Genomic DNA, 13888 nt, shown 5'->3' with positions numbered 1-13888 from the left:
CTGACTAATTATTTCTATATTATGTGATTATGGCATCTTTTCAGTTCAATTTGTTCAATTTATAAACCTAGGAATGGAAGGTTTTTCTCTCCACAAATTTAAAGCAATGTTATATGTAGTTGATGGAACATGCACTTGCTCATTGACTCACGTATAGTGGATAAAAAGCCAGCAAACAGCTCTGACTGGCAAAAGCAGGCTACAGCTCCACTAGCGGCCAAATATATATAAAAACTGTAGTGGTTTAGCACTATCGTAGAGAATGAATGGAAAACCTCAAAATGGTTTCATATTTTTAGGTCTCTGTAAAGTTGTGTAATTTTTTGTATATATTTTTTACTATCTTGGGTGTAACATTAAGCTGTCTGTGGCTCATTTTTTGCTGCAACAAATGCAAATTTCCCCTCTGTGGGACGAATGAAGGGATTCTGATTCTGATCCTGAGGGTTTAGGGACTGTAAAAGAACTACTCAACAGTGCCATATGCAAATTGACCTCTATACAGTGGATAAAAACAGTACTACATCAGCTAGATTCTCATCTCTCCTCGTTAGTATAGTGGTCAGTATCCCCGCCTGTCACGCGGGAGACCGGGGTTCAATTCCCCGACGGGGAGGAATTTTTGAATAACATTATATTTTGTGAAATCTCTCTGTTCATATTGTCCCTTAACTTTATTTTTGTTACACAAAAAAAAAAAAGAGCACAATTTAAACACTACTCAAAATAAGTACCACGGACGAGTCGGCATCAGCACCTCACATCAATGCCACAAGCATGCAATGAGTGAGCCTCCGGAGCAGGACGACGCTACAGGCAAGGGTTTTCCTAAGGAAAAATAATCTTTTTAATTTAGGGTATGTGCACATGCCGACTTTTTGCTTGCTCAAATCAACTGTTGTCCATGCGACCAGGGTGCTGCGGCAGTGCCCAAAGTAAAAAAAACGGTTTCCAATTTTTTTCTGCGCAGACAGAACACACACATCTCCCTAAAGAAAGAGGGAGCATGATTTCACATCAGTAAATAACTGTTAGATACGATGATAAAATTGCTTGTTTGAACATATCGAACTGTCCGTATTTCATGAATATGAACTGTTTATCGTCTCTCGTACATGTTCATATTGTTTTGTAATACAATAGCGATTGCATTCAAACAAATTGTAAAGCGGTTCTGATGTGCTTTGGTGATCGGACGTTTACTTAATTTGCTGTTGTGCCTTTTCTGGCTGGAGAGAGTTAAATGACAGTGGTTACATATCCTTTCAAACAAACAACAGCAGCACTTCACAGCTGCGCTTGTGAACGATTAGCTCTGACGGCGCTCCGTGGTTATGCAGGCTTGAATATCTCCATAATAACTTTAATAAAATATAAATATACATGCCTTGATGAGGTCTCCGGACTATGTTGACTCTATTCAGAGCAAGTAATCAGAGCAAGGTTTAGTGACCAAATATATTCATTTGTGTTGTGCCATAAGGGTTCATGCAGTGATGCAAGGTACGCCAACATATATTGTATAAATATGTATATTCAGCACACAACCAATTACTTACTAAGTGTAAGATTTATATTGCAATTCAATTTCAACATGGCGTCTAGCGTAAGCGTGAGTGATAAGTGTCTCTGCGTGAATGATTCAATATGCTTTAGGTATGAATTCTTGTGAAGTTAGTGATGTGTTACTGCACTGGCGTAACACAAGCACTTGGGGCCCCCCTGCAGGTACTTAGACTGGGGCCCCCCACCGCCACCTGCCACGGCCTCCTTACTACTAGCCTACTCCTACTTCTCTCTCTTTATATATATATCCTAATATATATATAGGCCTGTGTGTGTGTGTTTTGATTGCATAAAATAGTGAAAAAGATGCTGCAACTCAGCCCCTGACATCCCATGCCCATTTAATCCATAGGCCTATATAGATGTTTTGTTAACCCAACAAACATCCTCCGCCCCCCACCCATGCACTCACATGCACGCACACACACTGACACGTACACACACAACTACCACAAAGGGCTGGTCATTGCTCAACTTTTCACACCAATATGAATCTTTCCCAGTCCTCAAGTGACAATCTTGAGCTTCGACTGGTTGATGGCTCTGGTTCTGAGATGACAGCAATGACATCTGTTTGGAAGTAGAACACCACATCTCGGATTTGGGGCCATACAAAGCAATTCTTCGTCCCAGACTGCTGCATACAGGAGACCTCGACTTCTTCTCCGACGACCTTCAGTACCTGCCCAACAAAAGGCTTTTTGTCATAAGACACTATAACCATCTTTCCAACCACGTCATCTTGGGTCGGAATGGTGGCAGAGGGTGCAGCTTTTTCAGTATTATAATTTAGGACTGAGGGTGATTCACATTCACAGGAAAGTCCCATACGATGGCAAAAACAGGACAGTTCTCTGCAGGAGATCTTGCCTGGGGTGTTTGTTGTCACCTGATGAATACCCAAAGTGCCTCTGACTACTGGCAAAACATCTGGCACTGCCTCATCCACCCTGGCGATGTCAGCCTCTGATACCCAATGGAACTTGACACTCGAATTTGACTTTTCCAGAAAGGAAAACAATTCTTCAGGGTGTTGGATATCACCTCCTTGAAGCACAAATGCATCGGCAATCCTTTTTATTGAGCCACCAACACCATCTGGCGCCCCCTTTCCATGTGCCTTCTCTGAAAAGTTCCATGTCATCTCCTTAATGCCACGAATAAAAGGCAAGGTGCACATCAGATAGAAATTTTTCCTATTCCTATATTGCGTTAGTGGGCCATCACTCATGAAGTGCACAGTGGTGATTCTTGGATTGCGTTGGATGTCATCCAGCACAGGCTTCAAATGTGCCCATACTGCCCGCTCGTCATGTCTTAAGGAGTCAGATATTGTGGCATAAGCTTGTGACCCCTCTTCCGTGTAAGCCATGCATGTATGGACAGTGGCCTGTTTTCGACTCCCCCCCAGTGGAAGTGCTGGACCTCAACATTCAGCTTACAGGCGTAGTTCTCTGAAAAGTCCATGTGGACTACAGCCTCATGGTGTTTTAGACTGTTCTTGACTTCTCTGCATTTCTCCACCTGATGAATCCACGTATACTGATGCTTGGCCAATCTGTCAAGTTTTTCATTGAAACTCTTCACGAGATCCGCCCACGTCCCAGTCAGAGTTTTCTTCACAAAATGTGAATAGGTTTTTCCATCAGTGCAGACCTTCTCCCTCTGCCACTGACTCCACGACACCTGGCCGGATTCATCTGGTAGGAGTGGCTCCATCTCAGTGTAGCAGCACTTCGTACACAGCCTATGCATACACTCCCGGCTTTTCATATCGCACACAATGTTGCCAAGTGCTTCAGTGGTACTTTTACTGGCTACAAGGCCACTCTGGTGTAGTTTCTCCAGTAGGAGGCTAACATTTTCATGATCTAAGCTAGCACATGTGTTTCTGTCATTAGCCTTTGGCTCAGTTACATAAAATGGACGGAGACGAACAAACTGCCGGTAAGACACTACACATCCCTCTCCTACCTCTGCATTGTACTCCTTGTGGAGCTCTTTAAGCGACTTCGACAACACACGACGCTGTTCCTTAACCCTGTCCTTTGAAACCGTGTCCTTTTTTCCAGGTAGGAGACGGCTGTTTTCATCCCTAGTGAGGAACTCCACCACACTCCGTCTTCTTGCTGGCCCCTTCCTGAAAATCTTTGTTGATCTGTTTTTTATTTCTTTTCTGCGTTTTGTTATCATCAACCTGTTCGCTTTCTTCCGACATCTATCTGCTCTTCTCTTTTCTTTGACAAGGTCCCTTTTCAGCTGTGCTATCTCCTCCCTCAGTTTCTTTGTACGTTGCCCTGTTCGACTGCTGGAGGTGGTCTTCTTTGGGGGTTTATGAGGGGTTGAACATTGTTGGGATGGCCCCGGTGGTGTGGAGTGTTGGGATGGCCCAGGTGGTGAGAAGTGTTGGAATGGCTCAGGATGGTCATGGTGCCATATTGGTACCGGATTTCGGTACCCAACCCTAGACATAACTGGCCAATACTGGCATTCCTGACATCATACACTCTCACAGTTATACCTTTCCCTCCTCCTGGCTAGGTTTTCCTCTCTAGCAGCAGGATCTGCCATTAGCTTTGCACGGAAACGTGCATACCTCTCCTTACTAGAAAGAGGCATCTGTAAAAATGTGAAAAAAAGTTAAAAATAGGCAGAAATATATTATATATATTAATATTAATTCATATTAGTTGTACAAACTATATATGTAGTAAAACCATTAAGAAATAACTAAATAATTCAGTTAAATGCCCAGTGTCATATGGTACAACAACATGTCATAAGGTCAAACCGTTTGTCCATATGACATTTATTGTTTGACCTTATGACAGTTTCATGCTTTGTCATTGATAACAGGCAGTTGCTTGGCCACCTACTTATAACTTCATCCTTGACCTTGGCTTTTATACTTTATATTTCACATGTAAATCAATAATATTTCCAAATTTAAACTATTTATTCCCTTTTTTGGCGTTTGACCATATGACACCCAAATCTGCGACACATGGTACCGCACTGGAAACGGTGAAAATAACTGAAATTCAGGAGCAAAATCTTAAACTCACCTTCAACTTGGGTGGTCTTCAGGGGTCCTCTGAGTGATGACATCCCATGTCACATGACTTGAGTCATTAATATGCAGGTCCAAAATGGCTTCCAAACTTTGTTTGACCATATGACATAGGGAAAATGTGTCTTTGCGGAACAATTTGTTTTAGATACTAATGACATTTCTTGAAACTCTATCTCACTGATACTTTAATATGCTTATCTTAAGACTTGAAAAAATATGCCAAATTAAAAAGTTGATAATCTTTGATCATTTTTAATCATTTTTAATGCAGTTGTCTTAAATAAGTTTAAGTGAATGCTGTTTGACCATATGACAATTGACCACTTTAATAGTCTAAAAGTTACCTAATTTTGATTTTTTCACATAATTATGAACAGTGAGGAGGACAAATAATACGAGATTAAAGCTTATATAGAATTTTAAACTTATTTTATATTAATATATAATATTTATTGCTCCTGGAAGTGCAAATCAATGCGGCACGTCACTGACCCTAATATTCTGTACACAGAGTAGGCTATCCAATCCATTTATTACATATAATTCTAACAATGAAACAGTCAGCAACAACAGTCAGCAATAAAAGTAACATTAATGATGATAAACAGAGCATTTACATCTTTGGATACGAGTATATGTGGGCACTCCTCCTAGCGCACCTATGAGCGAAGTCTCTAACCACACCGTTTAAATCTAACTTGCGAGCGCGCCTGTTCTCTATAGAAATGATGGCTAGGCCCCGTAGCCTATCTTGCGACATAGTGCTTCGCAAGTATGTTTTTATCAATTTTAGTTTAGAAAACGACCTCTCTGCTGTTGCAACGGTTACGGGTATGGTCAAGAACAATTTTATAGCTGTGGCAACGTCAGGCAGACTGGACAATATGGAACTGTGTTTCACAAAGAGAGTGCGTGCCAAATCTTGTACCCCACCACGTTCAATTTCTTTTAGAGCGGGTAGTAATGCGCTTCTAAATGACAGGATCTGATCAGGAAAATCAGCAGATAAGTCGTCATTATATTGCGCAGCCAGAGTACTTGCTGATGCATATAACTCACCATCGGATTTCGAGATGAGTTCCTCGGGGCGTAAAAACCCAAACCTTCGTGCCACTTCTCGCATGCTTTCAAACCTGCGACCCACCTGCGCAACGACTATGTCTAAAGTGGCGTAGAAGACCGACACTTTAAAATTCTCCTCTGCATTCGTAAGCCTTTCGTCCTCACACAATTCGTCGAAATAGGTTTTCGTACGCCTGTTGCGTTTCTCGGGAAATACAGGAGAGATACCCCACAATTTGGCCAGGTCTTGGGCAGCTTCTTTGAGGCTGTCATATTCACCTCTGAGTGACGCAAGGCTGTCAGACGCACTTGAGAGATACTGGCTTGCCTGTAGTATGTCCACGTTTTGTTTTTGGAGATGTTGGGAAACAATGTGGACTGACTCAAGAATTTTACCCTGTATGACCGTTTGAAACACAAATTCAAAATTTTCCATGCTGGCTTTGAGACCAGTGGCCTCCGCGCGTTCTTTGGGTTTTTTGGACAGCAGGGATATTTTAGTGAGCGCTTTCATTACGTCTGGGTAACGAAACCGAAGGGCGCGCACCGCATCATTTCTGGATGCCCAACGTGTCGGGCATAGACGTTTAAGAGTTGGCTGCCCTGCCACTTTGAACTGCACTTCCAAAATTTCCCAACGTTTAATGCTTGCGCTGAAGAAGTCATACAGTTTCTCTACTGTATCGTAGTACGCTCTCACCTTTGCCACATTCTGGCACGCATCGTTTAAAACTAGATTTAGATTGTGAGAAGCGCAATGAACGTACATTGCATTTGGTTCCCTATCCGAGATTCTTTTTTGTAAGCCAGAGTAGACCCCGCTCATTGTGGCTGCGCCATCGTATCCCTGTCCTCTGCATTTATTGACCGAGATTCCTTTCATCTCTAACAGCTCGAGAATAATTTTTTCTAAGCCGTGTGCGCTTTGGTCGTGGACTGAATGGAAACCCATGAAACTCTCGTGAATTTGCACGTCTGAGGGCACATCATTGTCATCTTTAGGAATCGTGACATAGCGGAGCACTTGGCTTAGCTGATCCACTTTGGAAATGTCTTGTGTTGTGTCTAATATGACCGAATAAAATTCTGCCTCATGGATTTCTTTCACTATTTCGTCTAAGACAGTTTGTGCCATGATTGAGATCATCTCGTTTTGAATTTTTGGGCTTAAGTATTTGATTTTACTTTTACTTCTGATCAACTTCTCCAACACGGGGTCGTAACGCGCAAGGAGTTCGATGTGGGCCAGAAAGTTTCCATTATTGATTTCTCCTAGTTTCTCGTGGTGCGCACGGAAAGCGGAGTTACAGGACGCAAGGGTTAATGTAACGTCAGCAATCCTTTTTAAAACATCTGACCAAAAACTAACCTCACTTTTGAAATCAGATGAAATCCTTTCGTCGATGGTTACATTTTGCTGCCATGTATCATACACAACACAGGCTGACAAGTGGCAACGGGCATGTTCGTGCTCTCTGATCTTCCGCGAAAGACCTTGCCAGTCATTAATCCCGGTTGTCCATGCCAAATTATGGCCCACAGACGTTCTGTCACCAAACAACCAACAACACTGGCAATACACACGATCCATTTTAGGAGAGTAACACAACCATTTGCGTGATATCTGTGTACCTTTCTTGGACACACGGTTATAGTACTCTTTAGAAAAGCACCTGCCTCTAGCATCCCTCGGATAGGGGCCTTCGTATTTGCATGGCCCCTGCTTTATAATCGATCTCTTAACATCACTGTCAGAGATGTCAACAGGGAAATTAGCCCTGTCACTAGGGTAAGGATCAGAAGGCCTATCAACAGCGCATTCAAGATCAGAAGAAGTCCCACTCCCAACATTCTCGCTGTCCCGGATTTCTTCTTCAGGCCCCGTAATGGTCTCTCCCTCAGTTGAAGAAGAGTCAACGGCACATCCAGAGACATCTTCCTCACCTGCGGCTGCGGTACACGCATCTCTGTCATCAGCAGCCATCTGATGCACGGCATCTCCTCCCTCATCCGATGCACCTGTGATTTCAGCGTCTTTTCAGGCTCTTTATTTAATTGCCACAGGCTATTTACTGCTTTTCAATAATAAAAAACAACAACTTTGATGCTTTGTCTTTATGAAGAAGAGTCAACGGCACAGCCAGAGCCTCACCTGCGGTATGCCTATCTCTGCCATCAGCAGCCACCCGATGCACGGCATCTTCCTCATCCGATGCAGAAGGGCATGCGCCTGTGATTTCAGCGTCTGTCTGATGCGCAGCGATCCCTCCCTCCTCGTCTGCTGCTAACCCTTTGAAGAGTCCGATTGCATTTCAGAACTTATTTTGGGTTCTCACGGCCATGTCACAAATTCTCCGCAAGTTTTTAACACAGACGCCTACGAGGGAGCTGTAGGGGCCTACATGTTAGCTTAAGACATTTCTGGACGGATGGATGAAAATCCAATTCCCTTGCGTTTTAAATGAGAGAAACAATTAGACGTTTTACTTAAGTATTTTTTTCTCTTTGTTTAATTGTCACATGTTATTTACTTCTTTTCAATACAAAACGTAACTTTGATGCTTAGCTTGCATGGAGGCTAGTGGAGGCTAGAGGCTGCCTCAGGCCACTGCCTCGTTTTACTGTAACTGCGCTAGTTTTTTTTTTCCACGACCCTACCTGATTGTGCATCCTGAAGTGGAGAGTTAGGCTGCACTCTCCCAAAAACAGATGAAATTTTGGGCAGTGTGGATGTAAATTCATCTCTTTTCTTTTTGTTTTGTCGCTTTTGAGCACCACTTTTTTCTCTGGTGCGCTTCATTTCTGCGGTGAAATGGCGCGTAATATTAGATCGCATATTTCGTGCATTGAATCATATCGGGAGACGAACACGGGCCCCCCCTAGCGGCCCGGGAAAGCTGTATACAACACAGCTACTGCTTTTACAATGAGCTTACAGCTAAAAAAAAAGAATGGAGAGTATTTGAATAACTTGTACTAGTAGACACAAACGAAGAATAATTAGAAGTGAGAATGAAACAGTGACTCATTTTCACAGTTTTTTTTAACTATACATGTTTATCTATACATTTATCTAAATATGATCAGTTTAGTAAGCGATGAGGCTGATGCATTCAATAGCTAGCTAGTATCAACCTCGAACTCATCAGACTAATATTACCTCAGTCTAAGACAAGTAAATACAAGACAAGCTAGCAAGTTTGCTGGCAAACTAGGCATGAAAAGTGAGATGACGAACGATAAAACATTTTAAAATACGTTTCTTCAGACTTTCATAAACAGAAAACACATCTGATTACCATCGTTGTTACTTGTGCACAAAATAGCTTTCACCCACAGACGCGGGAGCTTGCTTTGGAGGTTGCGAAAGTCACGAAGTGACAGACATTTCCATAAGCGGTAACGCGAAAATAAGCTTTTTTGAACGTCCCATACAGACCAATAATTAAATGTTACATATCTCTGAACATAAAAGTGCCATGGGTTTACAATCCATTCAAATGTCGTTGATCTGGCGATGTCTTACCAATTTAGAGAACGATGAGGCTGTGCTAGTTATAAACCAACACTTCTGCGACATACGAAGACTTTAGCTAGTCAGAGCAAACAGGAGGATACTAATATTACTATTTTGAATAGGTATTTTTTATTTAGACTTTTCTTACATCACTGCCATACAAACGTGATGATTTGTCATCATTGGTGCACAAAAATACGGTCTCATCCTGTGAGAAGAGATGTGTCTGCTCTGATTGCTAGCCACGACGGCATCTGAAACACTGTAATCTTCAGGCGATCAGTCACAGTCAGTAGCGAGGTTTAGCTAAGAAATACTTCAGAAAAGTCAATGACAACACACCCAATTTCCGGGTTTCAAAATAAAAGTAAGTTGTTCATGTATCCACTGGCGCAGTATTATTTCATGTAGTGTCTTTCAAAATTGCGGCCGGCCGCGGCCGCTCTAGTAGAAATCTAACATGCTGTCGGCGGCCGCTTTGGGGTATAGAGGTAGGGGGCCCGTTCTCATATGAGGGGGGCCGGGGCCCCCCCGCCTCGCGGGGGCTGCGGGGGTATACTTTACGCCAGTGCAGAACACACACATCTCCCTAAAGAAAGAGGGAGCATGATTTCACATCAGTAAATAACTGTTAGATACGATGATAAAATTGCTTGTTTGAACATATCGAACTGTCCGTATTTCATGAATATGAACTGTTTATCGTCTCTCGTACATGTTCATATTGTTTTGTAATACAATAGCGATTGCATTCAAACAAATTGTAAAGCGGTTCTGATGCGCTTTGGTGTTCGGACGTTTACTTACTTTTCTGTTGTGCCTTTTCTGGCTGGAGAGAGTTAAATGACAGCGGTTACATATCCTTTCAAACAAGCAACAGCAGCACTTCACAGCTGCGCTTGTGAACGATTAGCTCTGACGGCGCTCCGTGGTTATGCAGGCTTGAATATCTCCATAATAACTTTAATAAAATATAAATATACATGCCTTGATGAGGTCTCCGGACTATGTTGACTCTATTCAGAGCAAGTAATCAGAGTAAGGTTTAGTGACCAAATATATTCATTTGTGTTGTGCCATAAGGGTTCATGCAGTGATGCAAGGTACGCCAACATATATTGTATATATATGTATATTCAGCTCACAACCAATTACTTACTAAGTGTAAGATTTATATTGCAATTCAATTTCAACATGGCGTCTAGCGTAAGCGTGAGTGATAAGTGTCTCTGCGTGAATGATTCAATATGCTTTAGGTATGAATTCTTGTGAAGTTAGTGATGTGTTACTGTTAGCATGGAAGTAATGTGGGTGGCATGTAATGCTAGCGTTTGCTGGCAAGTTATCTATATAATGCTAATAGACTACCCAAAAAACCAGAATGGGTATGTTATCTGAGGAAATTCCTAGTATCCCCCTCCCCACAAATGCACATCAATCATTTTGGGTCACCTTGCAAAGGAAAGAGCGCCCCCAAAATACTGCATGTGGCCAGAAATATATTACACCCGTAGTGTTAAGAACTACCATAGAGAATGAATGGTAAAAGTTAAGGGAGTTAAGCCTTAAGGCCGATTTATGGTTCAACGTCGACGCAACGCAAGGTACCTTACGGAGCCGTTGCAGGCCCTCCTTGCATCGCTGCGTGCACCTCCCAAAAATTGTAACGTTGCGTCGAGGGGACGCAGCCATAAGGGCTGTGATTGTTCCGCTAAAACAACAAACGTCATTTCGCTTTCCCCCGGTTTTCAATTCCTACAATCCACAAAGACCGCCATTTTTCAAAAAAGCTAGAATGGACCAAGCAGAAGATCGTCTGGGGGTTTAAAATCTGGCCGGGTGTGCCTATATATGTTAAATAACCACTAGGGGAGCTGTTAGCAAGTTTCCGTAGTGTAGTGGTTATCACGTTCGCCTAACACGCGAAAGGTCCCCGGTTCGAGACCGGGCGGAAACAGTTTTTTCATTTGATGTCCAACTCAATTTCTTACTTAATCCCATAAAATAACAACGGACACAGGGGAGGATCCACGGGGGGGGGGCTGTGACTGAGCTGTCCCCAGCCTATGAAGGTGAAGTCCGTTACCCCGTGGACCATTCTGTCCTTGTATATATTTAAGAAAAGACAGAGTTTAATACACAATATTAAAAAACGGCGTGTTTGTATTCCTTTTAACAGACGGTCGCCTTTTCAGGCTGTTTTGTTCCAACTTTACACTACACAGTGACAGTACTAGGAGATCGATCAATTGTATTTTGTTATCTAAGCAGTTAAAATACTCAGGTTAACCTTACATGTCACAGCAAAGAATGAATAAATTAGAACAGGTTACTTTGCATATGTTTAACACATAGCCTGTAAATAGAGGTGTACCGTCAAACCAGTGCTTTACATCTGGACTCTTGCAGGCCAGAGTGTCAGATCCATCTGTGTGTTAGATGGGGGGGGGGGGGGTCAGTGATATTATAAACTTGTCAATTTACGCATTCAAACAGTAGGTCGTTTTTTACCAGCTGTTCTTCCTACACCTCCAGTTGCAGCTATTTTTATCTTGGATCACTCCAAGCTCTTCATCAAGTTCTGGGATCCTGAACTTCCTGATGGCCAGACCTCAGCCAGTGCGGGTGGGAAACACCACATCCTCAACGCTAATCATCAACACCGGAGCCCCTCAGAGCTGTGTGCTCACACACGACTGATTGACCACACACAGCTCCAACACAATTGTGAAGTTTTTCTTGATCCAAAACAGCATACCTCGGTAGTGGTGATGCGTTTGCAAGCATGGAATTAACTTTGTTCCAAGCAGTTGATTGGCGATCACACAAGTCAGTGTGTGTTATTGACAGGGTGTGCATTTTTCGTCCACAGACAAAATAACAGTATCTGGTTGTCGTGGCCGAGTGGTTAAGGCGATGGACTAGAAATCCATTGGGGTCTCCCCGCGCAGGTTCGAATCCTGCCGACAACGTGGAAACCTTTTCATTGCTCAAATGCCTCAGTCAAAATCATGGTGAAATTCTCAGTTTATTTGTGTAACGAAATTAAATGACCTAGAAGTGCCTAAGTGGCAACAATGATACAGGGACAGGCCGGTGAATGGGAAAATACAGCGGTGGAGTCAGGCTCCGCTTTGCAACAGGGAAATTAACCTGGCACTGAGAATGTAAAACGTTTGCAGTCAAACATGAATGTTGCATATTCCCGAGCATGTGCCAATGTCCTTTTCCTTCAGTTTCTGTAGTGGTTATCATGTTCGCCTCACATACATGTCATTTTCTGTTAATTATGACATCTTCCATTCTCTTTGGTTGGGCTTTTTTATTGTTTGGTTGCTATAGGACATTTGAAGTCCAAGCAGGGGATGAAGCAGTTAATACTAATTATCCAATATAAGATAAAAATTGGCCAACTGGTTCCTGTTACTTGTTTATAGTATGTCATCCAAAAGAGCACTTAAATGTTTTTTAAAAATCACAAATGTCTCTACAACATTACTTTTGTATTGTTGTTAAGTTAGGGCATGGGCAGTATCCAGTCTTGTGCTGATTTTGCCTCAGATGAACCCAAGTGATTGAAAAGTGTTTTTTCCTACATCAGGCCTGCTCTTTGCATGTGTGTGAGCATTAAGCTCTGAGGTGGAGTTGCTTGCTTCAAAGCCTGATCTGAAGGTGGCAGCATTTACCAAGATATTTCAGGGACCTGCGATGGAGCCAGCAGGTCACCTCTGTTGGTCTGGGCCAATAAATACTCCACCGCTATGCGCTCGCCTGTAACCAGTATAAAGTCGTCAGAGGGGAGTGGATGATGAATGGAAGGTTGCTGAAATAGTCACATTCCTACAGAAGGAGGTTCAGAGCAGGGAAAGAGCACTGCAAATGACAAATTCATATAGAACAGAACATAAAGCAGAAAACAAGCCATGGAAGCAGTCACGTTCATTCAATGAAGTGAAAATGAAAGGACCTAGCATGCAATCTGCTGCTGCACTGCACACAGCCAGCCAGAAGACATACAACTGTTTGTTCTGTGACAGTGCAGAACATAAATCTGAACATTGCCCAGATCACAACGTTCCTGAACGCAAAGACAAACTCAAGAAAATGGGAAGATGCTTTGTGTGTTTAGGACGGAAACACATTGCAAGATTCTGCAAGATGAAGGATGTGTCATGTGAAAAATGTGGAAGAAGACATCACATTGCTGTGTGCACGGGTGAGAGAAATGAGGTGCAGCCCCACACTGTTACTGAAGATGCTGTTGTTTCCTCAGTCATTCCTCATTCAGTGAGGATGAAAACAGATGGACAGAACACTGTGCTGCTCCAAACTGCTAAGGCGTGGGTGCAAGGTCCATCAGGCAGAAAAATAGCTCGCTGCTTACTCGATGGAGGCAGTCAGAGAAGCTTCATCCATGAAAACCTAGTGAAGAGCCTGAAGTTACCAGTAATCAGACAAGAGACACTCACTCTTCACACGTTTGGCTCCTCTGTCCCCACAAGGTCACAACGCAACACAGTTAAGGTAATCATGGAGAATGTCTGGGACAGTCAGCAGAGAATTGAAATAGAAGCTGTAGAAACCCCACAGGTGTGCTCAGCTGTGATGAAGGTTCCTGGTGACCAGATTCAACATGAGCTTAAGAAAAGTAGACTGCAACTAGCAGACTT

At 42.8% G+C, this 13888-nt stretch overlaps 3 non-coding genes across 3 annotated transcripts; all 3 read left to right on the top strand.

Moving 5' to 3' along the window:
- Positions 1-544: 544 nt before the first annotated feature.
- On the top strand, positions 545-616 carry trnad-guc (transfer RNA aspartic acid (anticodon GUC)). Its single transcript has one exon. It is a non-coding gene; the product is annotated as a tRNA-Asp (tRNA).
- Positions 617-11102: 10486 nt separating this feature from the next.
- On the top strand, positions 11103-11175 carry trnav-aac (transfer RNA valine (anticodon AAC)). Its single transcript has one exon. It is a non-coding gene; the product is annotated as a tRNA-Val (tRNA).
- A 933-nt stretch (positions 11176-12108) lies between these two features.
- trnas-aga (transfer RNA serine (anticodon AGA)) lies at positions 12109-12190 on the top strand. Its single transcript has one exon. It is a non-coding gene; the product is annotated as a tRNA-Ser (tRNA).
- Positions 12191-13888: the final 1698 nt, after the last annotated feature.

The sequence above is a fragment of the Eleginops maclovinus genome, chromosome 21 (assembly GCF_036324505.1).
Source record: "Eleginops maclovinus isolate JMC-PN-2008 ecotype Puerto Natales chromosome 21, JC_Emac_rtc_rv5, whole genome shotgun sequence".
NCBI lineage: Eukaryota > Metazoa > Chordata > Actinopteri > Perciformes > Eleginopidae > Eleginops > Eleginops maclovinus.
The sequence above is the reverse complement of the archived record's forward strand: the minus strand, read 5'-3'. Positions and strand labels throughout refer to the sequence as shown.